General features: G+C 42.5%; 1 pseudogene; it reads left to right on the forward strand.

Annotated features, from left to right (window-relative positions):
* LOC141258833 (cytochrome P450 2K4-like) overlaps window positions 1-20,990 on the forward strand; it is a 46,617-nt pseudogene that overhangs the window by 4,606 nt on the left and 21,021 nt on the right.

The following is a 20,990-nucleotide window of genomic DNA, read 5'->3' on the forward strand; positions in this document are numbered from 1 at the left end:
AGGGCTTCAGTTTTCTTTCTGGTGTCCTTCAACAGCTCTTTGGTCTTCACCATAGTGGAGTTTGGAGCGTGACTGTTTGAGGTTGCGGACAGGTGTCTTTTATACTGATAACAAGTTCAAACAGGTGCCAGTACTACAGGTAATGAGTGGAGTACAGAGGAGCCTCTTAAAAAAGAAGTTACAGGTCTGTGAGAGCCAGAAATCTTGCTTGTTTGTAGGTGACCAAATACTTATTTTCCACCAAAATTTGAAAAAAAATTCTTTCCAAATCAGACAATGTGATTTTCAGGATTTGTTTTCTCATTTTGTCTCTCATAGTTGAGGTCTACCTATGATGTCAATTACAGGCCTCTCTCATCTTTTTAAGTGGGTGAACTTGTACAATTAGTGGCTGACTAAATATTTTTTTCCCCACTGTATCTATCAAGAAAAGTAAAAATAGTGCAGCACAAGCGATAGCATAAAATAAAGATTATGAGTGCTAAACATCTCAGGCAGCTCCAAACCTTTAGCACTTGGAGTGCTGCCTCTAATTGCCTGGATCTATCTATCTATCTATCTATCTATCTATCTATCTATCTATCTATCTATCTATCTATCTATCTATCTATCATCTATCTACCAAAAAATGCAGCTGCACACTGTGCATACCAGATATTATCAATCATTGAATATATGAAATTTGGATGCTATTCTGCTATATAGAATATACTTACAAAATGAAGATACTTAGCGCATAAATTGGCCAATTCGTGTGTGCTCATCAGCCATTATAAGGCAACCTTTTTTTAGACCCTTTTCTATCAGACTTACCTCTACCTGGTCAGGAGCCCAAAAATGTAAAGCTCATTTGGAGTTGGCGACTGCCTCCTCAGTGAGCTGAGTATTCCTCCCTTGCCTCAGTCAATAAGCGGTAAGTCTGATAGAACTAGGGTTCCATGAAAGAAAGGTTTTCCTTGTCACGGCTGGTGGGCATACACAAATTAACAAACTTATGCTCTAAGTACCTAAATTTTACAAGTATAGCCTATATGGCAGTTTACAATCAATTTCATATCTATCCACAGTATCTATCTATCATCTATCTGTCTATCTATCTACGATAGCTACCAAAAAGTGCAGCAGCACACTGTGTGCAACTAGATATTAGCAAACACAGAATATATGAAATTTAGACTACATTACTGCTATATAGAATATACTTATAAAATTAAGGTACTTAGCACATAAATTGGCTAATTCATGTGTGTCCACTAGCCATGACTAGGTGACCTTTCTTTGTTGGGACCCTAATGTTTTCTATTTGAATTACCTGGCCAAAAGGCTAAAAATTTAAAATGCATTTTGCGACTGCCTCCTTATGGGGCTGAATATTTCTCCCATGCCTCAGTCTCAAATAGGTGAGCCTGATAGAATTAGGGTTCCATGAAAGAAAGTTACGACTTGTCTTGGCTGGTGGGCACACAAAAAATTAACAAATTTATGCTTTAAGTACCGCAATTTTATAAGTATAGTCTACATAACAATAATGCAGTTTACAATTAATTTCATATTGATCCATCTCTTTATACTTTTTCTGCAAGTTTTCTATAGATGAATTCATATCATGAAGAAAGATTTTGCAGATAGACTTACTGTGATCAGATTTGTTTTTCTTGTAGTTACTTTTATAACTCATTTGTAGATTTATGGTACATGTTTCTGCAGTAATGAAACAATCTTTGTGAACCTATATTATTTTCAATTGAACACTTATCTTTCTATCTCTCTTAAAATTTTACAGAACTCCCTTTCACCATGGACCTGGTCACTGTTCTCCTCTTCATCGTTGTCATCTTATTTTTGGTGAATATATTTAGGAACCAAAAGCAAGTAAATTACAAAAATTTCCCACCCGGACCAAACCCTTTACCGATCATTGGAAACATCCAGATAATGGACATAGGAAGACCCCATAAAACATTTGTGGAGGTAAAACTGACCGCCTTGTTTATAGGGTGTTATGTATAAAGAAAATGGAGGAACTAATATCCTGAAGAAAGCTATTTCCATTGTTAATAGAGGCCGTAGATAGTTTACAATCAGTGTAGAAGTCAATACCAGAGGTTCTATAAATTATTTATTTGTAGCATCATAATGATTTAATTTTATTAGTTCAGCGTGATTAGGCAACAGGCATATAAAGAAGTTTGCTCAGTAGAGTTGGGGTCCATCCAAAAGATCTCCTGGCTGATGTCTTACGCAGTTTGGATCACAAACTTTTTTTTTATGAGTATTAATAGTGAAATTCATGCATTCATTAATGGTAACCTGTCACACTGGGGGTAGCATGAATCAGAGCCTGGCTGCACGATTGCAGCCATCTATGTTTTTCTCTAAAACATTCCATTGCTTAAGAGAAAATACATGTAGAAGATCCGGCCTAGGACTATAGCCGGAGATGAGACTATTCCGGTACCGCCTCAGGCCGGCTCTTCACAACGCTGCTAAAAGTGATTGACAGGCCTTTCGCTATCTGGAGCAACTAGTCTCATCTCTGGTTATGGTCCCAGGCCAGATTTTCTAATTATGCTCTCTCTGAAATTCTGGGGTATTTCATAGAAAAATATACTGTACCTAACTGCAAATGTGCATCAGGACTCTGACTCATGCCGTCCGTGTTTTGGGCAACATGAATTGAGTGACAGGTTCCCTTGAATTGCATAGTGCTGTTGCATGGTGTTTTTTGCTTTCATGCTTGGCCTTGTCCTATTTTTTCGGCATAACCTTTCACAGACCTCCTCTTATGTATTGTCCAAGTGGTATCTATTTTATGATGGATTTGGAGACACATGGAGGTTTTTCTATAATAAATGAAAACCACAATGTAGAAGTCAACATCACCTAATCGAATGTTTGGGTGGGAAAAGTTTGGCTTTATATTTACTGTTGCAAGGATATTGTAGGTTGAACTATTGAAATTTAAGAATTATTTAATCGCTATAGACATAACTGGTCATAAGTTATAGATGTCTATGGAGGATTCTTAAGGAAATTTTACGACATTTTGTGACTTATATGATCTTTCTTGTATTTATAGCTGGCCAAGAAGTACGGCACAGTCTTCAGTTTTCAGATAGGAATGTCAAAATCCATTGTCCTCTGTGGTTATGAGACCATTAAAGATGCTCTGATTAACCACGCGGAATTATTTTCAGAAAGGCCAAATATACCATTGTTTACAGATGCAATAAAAGGCCATGGTGAGTCTTTGTATTGGTTGTAACATTTTTATTTTTTTATTAAAGTGAATGACCTGTTATAGAGCGTGTCTCCAGTCCAGGACTGTCATCAATCAGCAGTAGAGAAGGGCTAAAATACAGAATGTCTCTAGCTACTGAGGACAAGACAGGTCCTTGCATAACATCCAGGGGGGATTCGTAAATGGGATATTATTGATAAAGTGATCTTGACTTTACGAGAAATGTAGCATTAAATTTCTCGGTTTTACTGCAAAATCTGTAACATGGCCTCCTACCTTATATGTGTCATTTCTAATGTGGCACAGAGATCTCTGGGTCACTGAGGCACCAAGGGTTTTGAATCCATTAACAATTCTCATAGCTACACCTCTAAATGTTGGATTCAATTTAGAACATAAAGGGCCATTGTGAAACTCAACTAATAAAAAAAGTTGCCAAAACTATTTTAGGCTGCATTCACACATTGCGTATTTTCCTGCATTTTTTATGCGCACGTATTTTCCTGCTTTTTTTACCTGCGTTTTTTTACGCAGGTAAAAAAAGCACCTCCATTCACACACTACGGAGGTGCAGGAGAAATGAAGTGTGATGAGCATGGACACCTGTATGTAATGTAATGTATGTGTCTGTGTGTCGTGTGTGTACTGTCTGTGTCTATGTGTCGTGTGTGTGAGTGTCCCCCTAGCAGTGTATGTACAGACAGCTTCTGGCTGCAGTACATATACTGCTTTAAAAGAAGAAAAACTATGGATGCTCACTTATCCGATGGATGGGAGAGGCGTCCGGTCCGGTCCCGCGGCTTCCAGCATCTGCCGTGAAGCGATCAGCTGACTGTCAGCTGACCGGCTTGCAAATCAGCTGGTAAGTTACAGTCAGCTGAACGGTTCTCTGGCAGATGCTGGAAGCGGCGGGACCGGAGCGGACGCCTCTCCCATCCATCGGATAGGTGAGTATCCATAGTTTCTCCTGCGCCTCCATAAAAAAGCGCTGGAATTACGCAGTGTGTGAACACCGCTGCGTAATTCCATCGCTTATAATGGGCACAATATCGGAGAAAGCGCAGCCCGCGGTGCGTAAAGAATTGACATGTCAATTCTTTACGCAGCTGCGCATTCGCGCTGCATAAAATCACACAGTGTCTGAAAGTCAAAGTGAATTTCCCATTCACTTTGCTGGCAGACACAAGGCACATTACGTATTTTGAAAAAGAGTGCGCAAAAAAGCGCGAGAAAATACGCAATGTGTGAACGCAGCCTTAGGCTTTCTTTATTACAAATGAGTTTTTTACACTTTTCTATGCCTGATCAATAAACCAGGATTTCTGGAAATCTGAGACGCTACTCAAACCCATTTAATAAGAAAGCAGGCAAAACCCCTTGATAATATCAAAAAGTTACTGTCATTACTTTAGCCTTAGCATTGTCACTATAGAGAAGCAAGATAATTCTTTTGTATACAGCTCACAAATTACCACCACATAGTAAAGAGTATCCAAACAACATTTTAAATAATACTGCAAGTGAATTCCCAAATAATACCATCATATTAGAAATAAAGAATTAGTTCAAGGTGAATTTTGCATTGAATGATGCAAAAAATTGGGGCTCGTCCAAATCTGAATTTTTTGTGGCTCTCTTGCAGCCCTTTCTTGTCTTCTTGTGCAGCATAGATCCTGTCCGGTTGTCTTTTTCAGTCCATTCAGTTCGGTGTAACTTCTTCTTCAGTATGGTCATCTTCTGTCCAATATTACTTTTTGCATTAGGTGTGTTTTTCTTCAGTCTGGTGCGATCTATTCCTCTAAAACCTGGTATCTTTGCTGCCCCCGACGCTCACTAGGCTTCCTCTATGTCATCATGTCATAGCGTTACAACCAGAAGTTTACATACAGTATATAAAAAGACACATCTGCATGTTTTTCTCAATATCTGCCATGAAATCAGAATAAACCTTTCCCGTTTTAGGTCAATTAGGATTACCATCATTTTTAATATTTGCCAAATGCCAGAATAATGAGAGAGAGAGAGAGAGAGAATGTTTTAAGGCATTTTTATTACTTACTGTAAAGTCAAAAGTTTCCATACATTTCATAAGTATTAGGTACCATTGCCCTTAAACTGAATGACTTGGGTCAAACGTTTGGGATATCCTTCCACAAGAATCTCACAATAGATGGTCGGGATTTGGGCCCATTCCTCCTGACAAAACTGGTGTAACTGATCCAGGTTTGTAGGTCGCCTTGCTCGCATCTGCCTTTTCAGCTTTGCCCATAAATTTTCAATAGCATTGTGAGCAGGGATTTGTGATGGCCACTTCAAAACATTGACTTTATTATCCTTAAGCCACTTTGTTACCATTTTGTAAGTATGCTTTGGGTCATTGTCCATTTGGAAGACCCATTTCCACCCAAGCTTTAACTTCCTGGCTGATGTCTTGAGATGTTACTTCAATATTATCACAAAATCTTCATTTCTCATGATGCCAACTATTTTGTGATTTTTACCAGTCCCTCTTGCAGCAAAACAACCCCACAGCAGGATGCTGCCACCCCCATGTTTCACAGTTGGGATGGTGTTTTTAGGCTTCCAAGCTTCTCCCTTTTTCCTCCAAATGTAACGATGGTCATTATGCCCCCAAAGTTAAATTTTAGTTTCATCAGACCACAGGACATGTATCCAAAAATTAAGGTCTGTTTTCCTGTGTGCATTTGCAAAAATTAATGTGGATTTTTTATGTTTCTTTTGGAGATATGGCTTCTTCTTGGCAGAGTGGCCTTTCAGCCCATGTTGATACAGTGCTCGTTTCACTGTGGATATTGACACAATCTTACCAACTCTTGTCCTTGCGTTGATATGCACATGTCGGACCAAAGCACGTTCATCTCAGGAACACAGATCCCGTCTCCTTCCTGAGCAGTATGATGGCTGGACATTCCCATCTTGTTTTTACTTGCATATAATTGTTTGTAGAGATGAACTAGGCACCTTCAGGTATCTTGAAATTGTACCCAAGGATGAGCCAGACTTGTGGAAGTCCACAATTCTCTTCCTTATATTTTGGCTGATTTCTTTAGACTTTGCCACAAAGAAGCAGTGTGATTCAGGTGTGCATTAAAATACATCCACAGGTGTGTCTCTAATTAACTCAGATGTTGCCAAAACCTATCAGAAGCTTCCAAACACATGACATCATCACATGGGCAGTAAAGAATTGTTTAAAGAAAAAATGATTAGTGTATGTAAACTTTTGACTTTGTAGTAAGTAATAAAAATGCCTTAAAACATTCTCTCTCTCTCAATATTCTGGCATTTGGCAAATATTTACATTTCTGGTAATCCTAATTGACCTAAAACAGGAAAGGTTTATTCTGATTTCATGTCAGATATTGAGAAAAACATACATATGTGTCTTTTTATATAGTGCATGTAAACTTCTGGTTTCAACTATATATATGTTTTGATTCAGCTACGTATCTTTAATATGTGCTATATTCAGCTTACCCTTTGATAGTTTCAGTGGCAAAAAGGAGATCCATAGGAATTCTACATAACAAGCACTAGAAAGGACAGTCTTTAGTTTTTATGTGGTTCAGGGAATGTAAGAAGCACACTGGACTGGCTTCCAGGTCAAAATGGATACAGAGATCAGTTAGCACTTAACTCCAGCACCAGAAAAACAGAAAATTAAAACATAAATTTAATTGTGAAATTTAAAAACACAATGTAAAGGTACAAAAAAGTAAAAAAGATAAGGATCTAAGAGGTTAAGTGTTTCGGTTTAACAACCCTTATTCATAGCTGTTGACTACAGTTTACAGCTATGATTATGGGTTGTTAACCTTAATAGCATCAGCTTATGGATCCTTATCTTTTTAACTTTTTTTTGTACCATTACATCATGTTTTTAAAATTCACAGTAAAAATGAGGGCTTAGCTTTTTCGTTTTTTGTGGTGCTGGAGAGTTCAGTGCAAACGGACCTTTGTATCCACTTTTACTTTGCGTGATATCAATTTGATACAAATCAAATTTCATGACATAATTTCATCCAGTTGGCTTCTTGAGTTTCTGGGGTCCCATAAGTAAATGAGATTTGCTTTGGTCAAGCCAATGTGTAGACAACACCCATCACATACTGTGTATTCACTCCACTCAGGTATTATCTTTGCCACTGGAGAAAGCTGGAAAGTGATGAGAAGATTTACGCTCTCAACCCTACGAGATTATGGAATGGGGAGAAGAACCATAGAAGACAAGATCACTGAGGAATCGGAATACTTAATTCAGAAGATAAAGTCCCATGAAGGTCATAAATTAATTCATCCTTTTCTTGACAATTCCTCACCCTGATAAATACATTCTGGACATCAACATCTTGTAGTGAATAAATCAATAGTTTGTCAAAGAAATATTAATAACATCTAAAATGTTATGAAAACAATTGTTTGCTTTCTTTTAGGCAAACCCTTTGATAACGTGACCAGTATTTATGCTGCTGTAGCCAATATAATTGTGTCCATCCTGCTGAGTAAAAGATTTGACTATGAGGATCCCACCATACTGAGGCTTTTGAGCTTAGTCAATGAAAATGTGAAACTTCTAAGCAGTTCCTGAGTCATTGTAAGTGATTTATATATTGGTCTTTCATATGACCTCAATCTATCAACCGATTGGTCTGTTTTTCTTTTTTGTCCTTTTGTCTATATAATAAATATAACATTTTTATTGAAACAAAATTATATTTTTAACATGTGCATATGGACTTAAAGCAAATGTTATCATTCTTCAAGTTCAATATGTAAATATATATTTTTTCCTTTTTTAATTGCATGTATGCTGTAGCTGTATAATTGTTTTCCATTTCTTGCAAAATTGCTGCCCGGAGGTCACAAAAAATTTCTGGAAAATTCTGAAGAGTTTGACAACTTCATAACAAGAGCATTTACCAAACAGAAGAAAGAGCTAGATGTAAATGACCAGAGGAACCTCATCGATGCCTTCTTGGCTAAGCAACAAGAGGTATGGTCAACGTTTAACCAAAAATAACACTCATCTAATTGCTTACTCTCCTTCCACCCTGCTGCTCGCTGCTCACTGCCAGCTGTCTTGTGTTCTTCTTCCTGGCATTGTACTGAACATAACCATCCGCTACTCTGTAAACCAGGACCTCTGGCCCAGTCATTGAGCATTTAAAGACCACAGAGCACATCATGACGTCAAGGTGTCACAATTCTTACCATGAGCAAAGACCCCTAAAGCCTGTTTGCTGCTGGAATTCCTGGCCTACAGTACAGAGGCCGGAAATGTAGTGAGTTAAGGTGAAAGAAGAAGATCAAAAGACGGGAACCAGGCAGAGAAGCGTAAATCATCTTTATTAGTGATGAGCGAGCATGCTCGCTACTGCTCGGTGCTCGCTCGAGCATCTCACTGCTGGAGTGATTCGGCGGGAACTCGGGTCCCCTCCCTGCATGCTTGGTGCTCTTTAGAGCGCCAATCAACATGCAGGGATTGTCTGCCACACACTGTAATGTCGCAGCCATATTGGTTGTGGCATTACAGTGATTGGCTGGCCGCTCAGCGTCATCAGGTCTGTATCAAACCTGGTGCCGCTGTGCTCATCACAGTCACTCCGGAATCAGACAGTGTAGGGAAAGGTGCTGCTGAGCTAGGGAGATATTTGCTTTTTCTAGTTAGTGTAGGTATACCAGACTATAAAGACACAAATCCATCTCAACTTACAGTCCTTCTGAGGACTAATCCAGCTTCAGAGATATCAGTGCTATGCAGGCAGGCAGGGTATATAGCTGACTGCAGTGCACATAGCAAGAGGGTCCAATCCAGTTCTGTGTGCTGCTTTTACAGATATACAGTACAGACCAAAAGTTTGGACACACCTTCCAATTTAAAGATTTTTCTGGATTTTCATGACTTTGAAAATTGTACATTCACACTGAAGGCATCAAAACTATGAATTAACACATGTGGAATTATATACTTAACAAAAAAGTATGAAGCATTTGAAAATATGTCTTATATTCTAGGTTCTTCATAGTAGCCACCTTTTGCTTTGATGACTGCTTTGCACACTCTTGGCATTCTCTTTATGAGCTTCAAGAGGTAGTCACCGGAAATGGTTTTCATTTCACAGGTGTGCCCTGTCAGGTTTAATAAGTGGGATTTCTTGCCTTATAAATGGGGTTGGGACCATCAGTTGTGTTGTGCAGAAGTCAGGTGGATACACAATTGATAGTCCTACTGAATAGACTGTTAGAATTTGTATTATGGAAAGAAAAAAGCAGCTAAGTAAAGAAAAACGAGTGGCCATCATTACTTTAAGAAATGAAGGTCAGTCAGTCTGAAAAATTAGGCAAACTTTGAAAGTGTCCCCAAGTGCAGTTGCAAAAACCATCAAGGTCTACAAAGAAACTGGCTCACATGAGGACCGCCCCAGGAAAGGAAGACCCAGAGTCACCTCTGCTTCTGAGGATAAGTTTATCCGAGTCACCAGCCTCAGAAATCGCAGGTTAACAGCAGCTCAGAATAGAGACCAGGTCAATGCCACACAGAGTTCTAGCAGCAGACACATCTCTACAACAACTGTTAAGAGGAGACTTTGTGCAGCAGGCCTTCATGGTAAAATAGCTGCTAGGAAACCACTGCTAAGGACATGCAACAAGCAGAAGAGACTTGTTTGGGCTAAAGAACACAAGGAATGGACATTAGACCAGTGGAAATCTGTGCTTTGGTCTGATGAGTCCAAATTTGAGATCTTAGGTTCCAACCACCGTGTCTTTGTGCGACGCAGAAAAGGTGAACGGATGGACTCTACATGCCTGGTTCCCACCGTGAAGCATGGAGGAGGAGGTGTGATGGTGTGGGGGAGCTTTGCTGGTGACACTGTTGGGGATTTATTCAAAATTGAAGGGATACTGAACCAGCATGGCTACCACAGCATCTTGCAGCGGCATGCTATTCCATCCGGTTTGCGTTTAGTTGGACCATCATTTATTTTTCAACAGGACAATGACCCCAAACACACCTCCAGGCTGTGTAAGGGCTATTTGACGAAGAAGAAGAGTGATGGGGTGCTACGCCAGATGACCTGGCCTCCACAGTCACCAGACCTGAACCCAATCGAGATGGTTTGGGGTGAGCTGGACCGCAGAGTGAAGGCAAAAGGGGCAACAAGTGCTAAGCATCTCTGGGAACTCCTTCAAGATTGTTGGAAGACCATTTCCGGTGACTACCTCTTGAAGCTCATCAAGAGAATGCCAAGGGTGTGCAAAGCAGTCATCAAAGCAAAAGGTGGCTACTTTGAAGAGCCTAGAATATAAGACATATTTTCAGTTGTTTCACACTTTTTTGTTAAGTATATATTTCCACATGTGTTAATTCATAGTTTTGATGCCTTCAGTGTGCATGTACAGTTTTCATAGTCATGAAAATACAGAAAAATCTTTAAATCTTTGAAGGTGTGTCCAAACTTTTGGTCTGTACTGTATGTAAAAATAGCCCCAGGTATCAGGGGTCAGGTATATATTTTTGATGTTAATCCTGATTATTTGCTAAAAATCAAATCAGAAAACACAGTTTTTCTGTGACATTTGCTTGTTGGCACAGCAGAATACAGCCAGGTACTTTCCATATTACAGCGCTAAAAATCCAGCTATTTAAAACTGTGGTTTGTCCGTCACACAGATCACATATAATTGCTGAAAATATTGCCATTTCTGGCCTCCATTGAAGTTGTGTTTCAGTGTGTCAGTGAAGCTATTGACACCAGTTTGCTGTTAAAAATAGTTACCTAAAGGCCAGCTATTTAAAACTGTGGCTAACATAATACAGATAACATATAAGTTCACTCCAAATTCAGCCATTTGTAGTGAGCGTAGAAGATATTGTCCTCCATTTAAAATGCGCAAGGCACGTGGCAAGGGACGGCGAACTGGATGTTGTGGTGATGGTAATGGTGCATGCAGAGGCCGAGGCCGTGGGCAAGCTGAAATTGTGCCACCCACATCTTCTCGCTCGACCTTCCTGTCCCAATTAAGAGGGGACCGCAGAACACCACTATTGAACACAGAGCACTGTAAAAAGATTATTGGTTTTGTAGCAGATATTGCTTCCAGTCACTTAGCCACCACCACCACCACCACCCTGTCTTCCACACGGTCAAGACTCAGTAGCTGTAAGTCTGGACCACATATTCCTCACCCTGAACCTCCTTCCTCCCACCATGCTGAGTGCACAGAGACAACTGATCCCACACTTGGACACTCCGAAGAGCTGTTCAATTTTCCATTTATAGATTTGGGCTTCTTGCCTGGTCCACTTGAAGTGGGGCAAGAGGAGATCGCGTGTAGCGATGCCCAAATATTTGAGCAGCCACGGTCATACGAAGGCGACAGTGGGAGAGTGTCACAAGAGGAGGATGATGATGAGACACATTTGCCAGAAAGTCAGGAGAAGGACCAGAGAGCGGTAGTGGAAGACGAGGTGGTGGATGATGTACAGTAGTAACAGACCCAACCTGGCAGAAGGACATGCAGAGCGAGGACAGCAGCAAACAGGGGGAGGGGGACAGAGCACGCCAACAGGCAGGAAGAAGCAGTGTGGTGGCCTCAGACAGAATGTGGGCAACCGTTCCCCGAAACACCAACACGGTGTAAGTTGCCAAGTACAACTGTTAGGTCTTCTTGAGTCTTGTTGTTTCTTAAAGACTCTGCCTATGACCCCAGAAAGGCCATTTGCACCACCTACCAGGCCAACATCAGCAGGGGTAGCAAAACGACCAGCCTGGCCACCACTAGCATGATCAGGCACAGGGCAACAAAGCACCCGACTTTGTGGGCCAAACCCCAGGGTCCAGGAACAGTGTCTGCAGGTGACATCACTGCTTCTTCCGCTGTTGTGCATGAAAGCCAATCCCCTGTCCATAGCGCATACGAAGATGCCTCCTGCCCTGCACCTGTCGTTGCACACTATCAACTAGCACCATCAGCAAGCACGTCCTTGTCCCAGTGCAGCATTCAGTGGTCCATACCCCAGTCCTTGGAACGCAAGTGCAAATACGCAGCCAACGCTCCACAGGCCACACTACTAAATTCCCACATTTTGCGACTGCTTGCGCTCGAAATGTTGCCTTTTAGGCTCGAGAAGATGGAAGCATTCCGCAACCTGATGGCGGCGGCCGTCCCTCGGTACTCGGTTCCCAACCACCACTAATTCTCCCGGTGTGCCGTCCCCGCTTTGCACAAGCACGTGTCCCAAAACATGAGCTATGCCCTCAACAACGCAATTACTGGGAAAGTCCACCTAACTACGGACACATGGACAAGTGATTGTGGGCAGGAAAGGTGCATCTCGCTGAAGGCACACTTGGTTAACATAGTGGAAGCTGGGACCATGTCGGACCTTGGGACGGAACACATCCTCCCGTTGCCAAGGATTGCGGGCCCTAGGTCAATCAGGGTTACCTCCACAGTCTACAGCTCCTGCACCTCATCCTCCTCCTCTTAAACCTCCATCTCTGAAATGACCACATCAGTCACAAGCTGGAAGCACTGCAGCACTGCCTCGGCCAAGCGGCAACAGGCTGTGCTGAAGCTAATATGCTTAGGTGACAAACCGCACAATGCTGAAGAGTTGTGGCCAGCTCTGAAAGTGCAGGCAGATCTGTGGCTCAAACCACTGAACTTACAGCCAGGCATGGTCGTGTGTGACAATGGCCGGAACCTGGTGGTGGTTCTGAGGCGAGGCAAGCTCACACACGTACCTTACCTGGCCAATGTGCTTGACGTCGCAGTTCAGTGGTTTCTCAAATCCTACTCGTTGCTGCCGGATCTGCTTGTTAAAGTATGCCGCCTGTGTGCCCATTTTAGAAAGTCACCTACAGCTTCCGCCACCCTTGCCGTGTTTCAGCAGCGTTTTCTGCTTCCAGCTCACTGACTGGTGTGTGATGTCCCCAAGCATTGGAAATCTACACTTTAGATGTTGAGAAGGATTTTTGAGCAGAAGAGGGCAGTTGTTGAGTACCAGCATCAACAAGGCTGTCGGTATTCAGTTCAGACTCCACACATAAGACCTCAAGAGTGGACATGGATGTCAGACATATGTACCATCCTCCAAAACTTTGATGGCTCCACCAATATGATGAGCGGTGATGAGGCCATAATTAGCATCACTATCCCGCTTCTGTCTTCTGAAATGCTCTCTGCTCACAATCAAAGAGGATGCATTGCAGGCTGACCACGATGACATAGAGCAAGGAACCATACAGGGTGATTACACACAACCCAGCCTCATCTCATCCCAATGTGGATTGGGTGACAATGAGGAAGAGGAGGAGGAAGAACAGGAGCTAGTTTCATGCCCTATAGTCGGTACTACCTCCACAACTGTCATACTGTCTGTTCAGCGTGGATGGCCTGAGCACAGAGAGGAGGAGAAGAGCATGGTCACTCGTCCTCTTGGTGAGGACACGGAAGTCTTGTCTGTTAGCAGTCTGGCACGCATGGCTGAGTTTATGATACGCTGTCTTTGCCATGACCCCAAATTTTGGGTGCCAGTCATTACTGGTTGGTGACACTTCTAGACCCATGCTACAAGAAGAACTTTATATTTCTTATTCCTGAAGTGGACAGTAGAGATGAGCGTTGTTCTACTTGAACTGTTCGCCAATCTCAAATTCGAGCTGTTTTGGGCGGTGTTCGAGCCGTTCGGCGAACACGAACGATTTGAGAAAAATTCGGCTGTTCGAGGTTATGTTCGATAACTGTTCGTGCACCAAAATCATAACTGGATTTTTTCTCAGTAATGATGAAAATTAATGTTAATACGCAGTTTGAGTGTACAGCGGGGTGGGGGGAGGGGCAGGGGATGGATCTCTGCAGGAACAATGAAGATCTCCATTTTTTTTTTCTCTTTCCCACATTTACAGTGGGGAGGTGCAATCTGTCAGCCTATCAGCAGCGCACACACGGAGCGAAGTGCTTTTTTTCACACAAGCAAGGGCATGTGTCATTGACAGTGTATGTCACATGTCCTTGCCCTATAAGACCAAGCCATTTTCCCCGTCGCCACCATTTTCTCACTGCTGCAGCTGCGTGTTAGACGGCACCGCTGTTGCTGTGTGCGCTATACCTTGTTAATTTCAAGCCAATTTTCACACAAATCTACAGATAGCTTGGGAGTAGGGAATAGTTGTGATTGCAGTCCTTTTAAGGACTAGGTTACAGCATTTCCTACGACTTTTATCAGGCAGGTCTGTGCTCTTAAATAGATAGATTGTGGGAGTAAAGACTAATTGTAATTGGAGTCCTTTTCAGGACTAGGTTACATCAGTTCCTATCAGTTTTTGCCAGGCAGGTCTGTGCCAGTGCTGTGCAAGTTTTTTTCACAGCATTTGGCTGAATCTAGCAAAGCTAATCCTTTTTGGCCTATTGCAGAGTGTGTTATTCAGTGGAGTAGCCTATCTGTGTTGCAAGATATACCACCTGTGTATAGAATACCAATTTTTTTACTGCACCAAGTGAAGTAAAATCTTTTGGGCATAGCATCATTCTATTAGTCCATCTATACTGACCTCCATCAGGTTGCAAATTGAATATAATTTTTTTCTGTATCTAGCTCTGAAAAAATATTGGGCTTCTAGCTGTGTGTGGGACTTGTTGTATTAGTCCATCTATACTGACCTCCATCAGGTTGCAAACTGCATATATTTTTTTCTTCATCTACCTCTGAAAAAATATTGGGCTTCTAGCTGTGTGTGGGACTTGTTCTATTAATCCATCTATACACACCTCCATCAGGTTGCAAACTGAATATATTTTTTTCTGCATCTACCTCTGAAAAAATATTGGGCTTCTAGCTGTGTGTGGGACTTGTTGTATTAGTCCATCTATACTGACCTCCATCAGGTTGCAAACTGAATATATTTTTTTCTGCATCTACCTCTGAAAAAATATTGGGCTTCTAGCTGTGTGTGGGACTTGTTGTAATAGTCCATCTATACAGACCTCCATCAGGTTGCAAACTGAATATATTTTTTTCTGCATCTACCTCTGAAAAAATATTGGGCTTCTAGCTGTGTGTGGGACTTGTATTAGTCCATCTATACTGACCTCCATCAGGTTGCAAACTGAATATATTTTTTCTGCATCTACCTCTGAAAAAATATTGGGCTTCTAGCTGTGTGTGGGACTTGTTCTATTAATCCATCTATACAGACCTCCATCAGGTTGCAAACTGAATATATTTTTTTCTCATCTACCTCTGAAAAAATATTGGGCTTCTAGCTGTGTGTGGGACTTGTTCTATTAATCCATCTATACAGACCTCCATCAGGTTGCAAACTGAATATATTTTTTTCTGCATCTACCTCTGAAAAAATATTGGGCTTCTAGCTGTGTGTGGGACTTGTTGTATTAGTCCATCTATACTGACCTCCATCAGGTTGCAAACTGAATATATTTTTTTCTGCATCTACCTCTGAAAAAATATTGGGCTTCTAGCTGTGTGTGGGACTTGTTGTATTAGTCCATCTATACAGACCTCCATCAGGTTGCAAACTGAATATATTTTTTTCTGCATCTACCTCTGAAAAAATATTGGGCTTCTAGCTGTGTGTGGGACTTGTTGTATTAGTCCATCTATACTGACCTCCATCAGGTTGCAAACTGAATATATTTTTTTCTGCATCTACCTCTGAAAAAATATTGGGCTTCTAGCTGTGTGTGGGACTTGTTCTATTAATCCATCTATACAGACCTCCATCAGGTTGCAAACTGAATATATTTTTTTCTGCATCTACCTCTGAAAAAATATTGGGCTTCTAGCTGTGTGTGGGACTTGTTCTATTAATCCATCTATACAGACCTCCATCAGGTTGCAAACTGAATATATTTTTTTCTGCATCTACCTCTGAAAAAATATTGGGCTTCTAGCTGTGTGTGGGACTTGTTGTATTAGTCCATCTATACTAACCTCCATCAGGTTGCAAACTGAATATATTTTTTTCTGCATCTACCTCTGAAAAAATATTGGGCTTCTAGCTGTGTGTGGGACTTCTTCTATTAATCCATCTATACAGACCTCCATCAGGTTGCAAACTGAATATATTTTTTTCTGCATCTACCTCTGAAAAAATATTTGGCCTTCTAGCAGTGTGTGGGACTTTCTCTATTAGTCCATCTATACTGACCTCCATCAGGTTGCAAATTGAATATAATTTTTTTCTGCATCTAACCCAGCCAATAGTTTTGACCTAATACCACAGTTTGGCCACTCAGCTCTGCTCGGTTCCCATCCATTGTTTTTTTGTGCAAACAACTCCAGAGTTGTGAATTAGTTAACCACCAAAATGAGTGGAAAAAGGCCTGCTGCTGGTGGAAAGGGGAATAGGCGTGTTGGGAAGGGGAAAAAAGGTTGTGTCCGTGGGGTAGGTGTTAAAGCAACAGTAACATCTGCAGAAGAAAGACCATCTTCCAGCCAAACTAAAATGTCTACTTCTTTTAGCGGACAATGTGATAAGATCCCTTTCTTACGGCCACGCCAATCGCTACAAATTCCAGATGAGGCACAAAAACAGCAGGTGCTTCAACGGATATCAAGTGCTCCTTTAAGTGGGCTCTCCTCCACATCAACTTCAACATCACAAATACTCCATTCCTCAAAGGTGTCAACCCAATCGCACTTGCTTCCTCACAGCTCCCAAATCTACAGCTGCCCGTCTGAGTATGAGGTACAACAGATGGTTGAGTCTGTAGAGCTGTTTACTCATACTATAGCCTGGGAATCAGAGGTCGACTCCAGCGCTTCTGTGAATCCAGACGAGGAAATGATCTGCACTGATGCCCAGAATCTTTATGAGTCGGATCCAGGACCAGACGCAGAAGGTTCTGACCATAATGTAGACCCTCATTCCCAAACTGTAACTCCTGTTGGTGGAGACAATGAGGAAGACGATGATAAGACTCAAATACCTGATTGGAGCGACAACTTTAGTTTTTTGTCAGGGCAGGAACAGGTTGGCTCTGAGGACGACGGGTGTGATAACGCACAGGGTGATGATGATGAGGTTGGAGATCCCACTTACTGTCAACCCACAGTCAGCCAAGAGATGAGGTCAGCAGAGGAGGTGGAGGAAGATGCTAGTGACGACGAGGTCAGGTTGCGCCTTCCTGGACAGAGACGTAGTACTGGAAGCACGTCAACAACTGCATCCTCAAACACAACTCTGCCTCTCACCACAAGTCGTGGTGGCTCTTCAGGTCGCATAGGTGCTAAGCCTTGCATAGCCTGGGCATTTTTTCAGATCGATAAAGATGACCCAACTCGTGTTATCTGTAACATTTGTCAGCAAAAGCTAAGTAGAGGCCAAAAAATACATAGTTTGAGTACTTCATGCATGAACCGGCACAAGGACATGAAGCATAAGTTGCAGTGGGAAGCTCAGTGTGTTACAATGCGGCCTAGCCGGCCGGGCCAACCACCGTCTGCCATATCTTGTGCATCCGCGGCCTCTTCATCCTCTGTGACTGGGGGGACAGCAGTCACACCTGTTTTGGGGCGCAGACCTGCCACCTCTTTACCCGCAACAGCCAGCGTGATTGGCAGGTCATCATTTTCTTTGGAGGTGGTAACACCAGCTGGTGTTGAGCGCTGTCCGACATCGATAGCACCACCTTTGGATGAAGGCAACCTAACATGTCCGCCTGCATCTTCCTCACAGACCGGCAGTTTGCCGGGGACACCCTTATCAACCCCGTCTAAGCACAATAGCCAGCCCTCGGTCCCTCAGATGTGGACAAGTAAAAGACCATTTCCTCCTAGCCATGAGAAAGCTAAGAGGTTGAATTTCACCATCTGCAAGTTCTTGGCTACAGAAATGCTGCCTTTCCGCCTGGTGGACAAAGAGGATTTTCGAGACCTTATGTCCGTCGCAGTGCCCCAGTACCAGATGCCCAGTCGGCACTACTTCTCAAAGAAAGGTGTGCCTGCGCTCCACCAGCATGTCGCACACAACATCACCACTTCTTTGAGAAACTCTGTGTGTGACAGGGTGCATTTCACCACAGACACTTGGACGAGTAGGCATGGACAGGGGCATTACATGTCGCTGACTGGGCACTGGGTAACTATGGTGACAGCAGGACAAGGGGCTGCTGTCCAAGTCTTGCCGTCCCCACGAGTTGTGCGTCAATCCTCTTTATGTCAAAGTTCCTCCACTGCTTCTGCCTCCTCAACCTCCTCTCGGTCTTCCACCTGCACCCAAAGCCTGTCTGGTCATGCCACAAGCTTTCTAACTGCGCAGAAGGGATCCTGCACACCTCCTTACTATGCTGGCAGTAGGGCTCAACGTCATCAGGCGGTTTTTACATTGAAATGTCTGGGAAATGTGAGTCACACAGCTGAGGAGTTGTGGTCAGCTCTGGAGAACCAATTTCATGAATGGTTGTCTCCACTGGACCTGAAACCAGGGAAGGCCGTGTGCGACAATGCTGCAAACCTGGGTGCGGCCCTTCGCCGGGGCAATGTCACACACGTGCCTTGTATGGCTCACGTGTTGAACCTGGTTGTCCAGCAATTTTTAGCCCACTATCCCAGACTAGATGGCCTTCTGCAGAGGGCACGGTCGCTGTGTGCTCACTTTCGCCGTTCGCATCCCGCAGCTCAGCGACTTACATCTCTACAGAAGTCGTTGGGCCTGCCACTTCACCGGATAAAATGCGATGTGCCTACCCGGCGGAATTCAACTCTGCACATGTTGCAGCGACTGTGGCAGCACCGACAAGCCCTGGTGCAATACGTTCTGACGTATAGCCTGGGCCAACGAGATCCAGAGGTGGGGCAAATCACGCTGGAGGAGTGGTCTCAGATCAGGGACCTATGCACCCTTCTGCACAGTTTTGAAATGGCGACGAAGATGTTTAGTGCTGACGATTAGTGTTGAGCCACCCCCGTAGTGTTCGGGTTCGGTTCGGTTCGTCGAACACCGGGATGTTCGAGGAACTGTTCGTCGAACTGTTCGTCGAACACCTTAGAACACCGTCGAACACCGTTAAAACCAATGGCAGGCAAACAAAAACACATAGGAACACATAGAAAACACCTTCAAAGGTGTCCAAAAGCTGACAAACTGCTCAGAAGACGCTTTCTTTAAAAAAGCCGGCCGGCAATTCAGCAGCGGCATACACCGGTACCCGACAATTTAGACATGAAGGAATAGAGCATCACACATAGATTAGATAGATAGAAACATGTCAGTCACATATATATGAAGTACAGTGACAGTGTTGCTTACTGTACTTGTCATTTAGTGTAAAGGATTTATTAAAAAAAATAATAGTGTTTTCGTGCACCGTCTCTTTAAAAAAGCCGGCCGGCAATTCAGCAGCGGTACCCGACAATTTATAACAGACAGAATAGAGCTTCACACATAGATTAGATAGATAGAAACATGTCAGTCACATATATATGAAGTACTGTGACAGTGTTGCTTACTGTACTTGTCATTTACTGCAAAGAATTTATTAAAAAAAATAATAGTGTTTTCATGCACCGTCTCTTTAAAAAAGCCGGCTGGCAATTCAGCATCTGTACCCGACAATTTAGAATAGAAGGAATAGAGAATCACACATAGATTAGATAGATAGAAACATGTCAGCCACATATATACGAAGTACAGTGACAGTGTTGCTTACTGTACTTGTCATTTAGTGTAAAGGATTTATTAAAAAATATAATAGTGTTTTCATGCACCGTCTCTTTAAAAAAGCCGCCGGCAATTCAGCAGCGGTACCCGACAATTTATAACAGACAGAATAGAGCTTCACACATAGATTAGATAGATAGAAACATGTCAGTCACATATATATGAAGTACAGTGACAGTGTTGCTTACTGTACTTGTCATTTACTGCAAAGGATTTATTAAAAAAAATAATAGTGTTTTCATGCACCGTCTCTTTAAAAAAGCCGGCCGGCAATTCAGCATCTGTACCCGACAATTTATAACAGACAGAATTGAGCTTCACACATAGATTAGATAGATAGAAACATGTCAGTCACATATATAATAAGTACAGTGACAGTGTTGGTTACTGTACTTGTCATTTAGTATTAAAATAAAGGATTTATTATTAAAAAAAATTGGCGTGGGGTTCCCCGTAATTTTAGTCTCTAGCGGAGGTTAAGCAGACAGCTGGGGCAGATGTTTGAAGCCTGGGAAGGGGGTAATACCCACGGAGCTTCCCAGGCTACTAATATCAGCCCCCAGCTGAATACCTAGCCTTTACTAGCTATTAAAATGGAGGACCCCCCCAAAAAAATGACGTGGGGTCCCCCCTAATTTAATAGCTAGCAAAGGCTAGGCAGACAGCTGGGGGCTGATATTAATAGCCCAGGAAGGGAACCATGAATATTGGCCCCCTCCCAGGCTAGAAACACCAGCCCTCAGCCGCCCCAGAAATGGCGCATCCATAGGATGCGCCAATTCTGGCACTTAGCCTCGCTCTTCCACGCTGCCCTGGTGCGGTGGCAGGGGGTAATAGGGTTGGGGTTGATGTCAGCTTATAATGCCAGCTGACATCAAGCCCAGGTTAGTAATGGAGAGGCGTCTATAAGACACCCCCATTACTAACCCCATAGTCAAAGTTAAAAAAAAAACACAAACACCCAGAATAAAGTCCTTTAATTGAAATAAAGACACAATTCTTTATTGTTCTAAATTAAACCATACTTACCATCACGCCCA

This window comes from Phyllobates terribilis, unplaced genomic scaffold (assembly GCF_046119375.1).
Source record: "Phyllobates terribilis strain yellow unplaced genomic scaffold, ASM4611937v1 Scaffold_3__8_contigs__length_932513732, whole genome shotgun sequence".
Lineage (NCBI taxonomy): Eukaryota > Metazoa > Chordata > Amphibia > Anura > Dendrobatidae > Phyllobates > Phyllobates terribilis.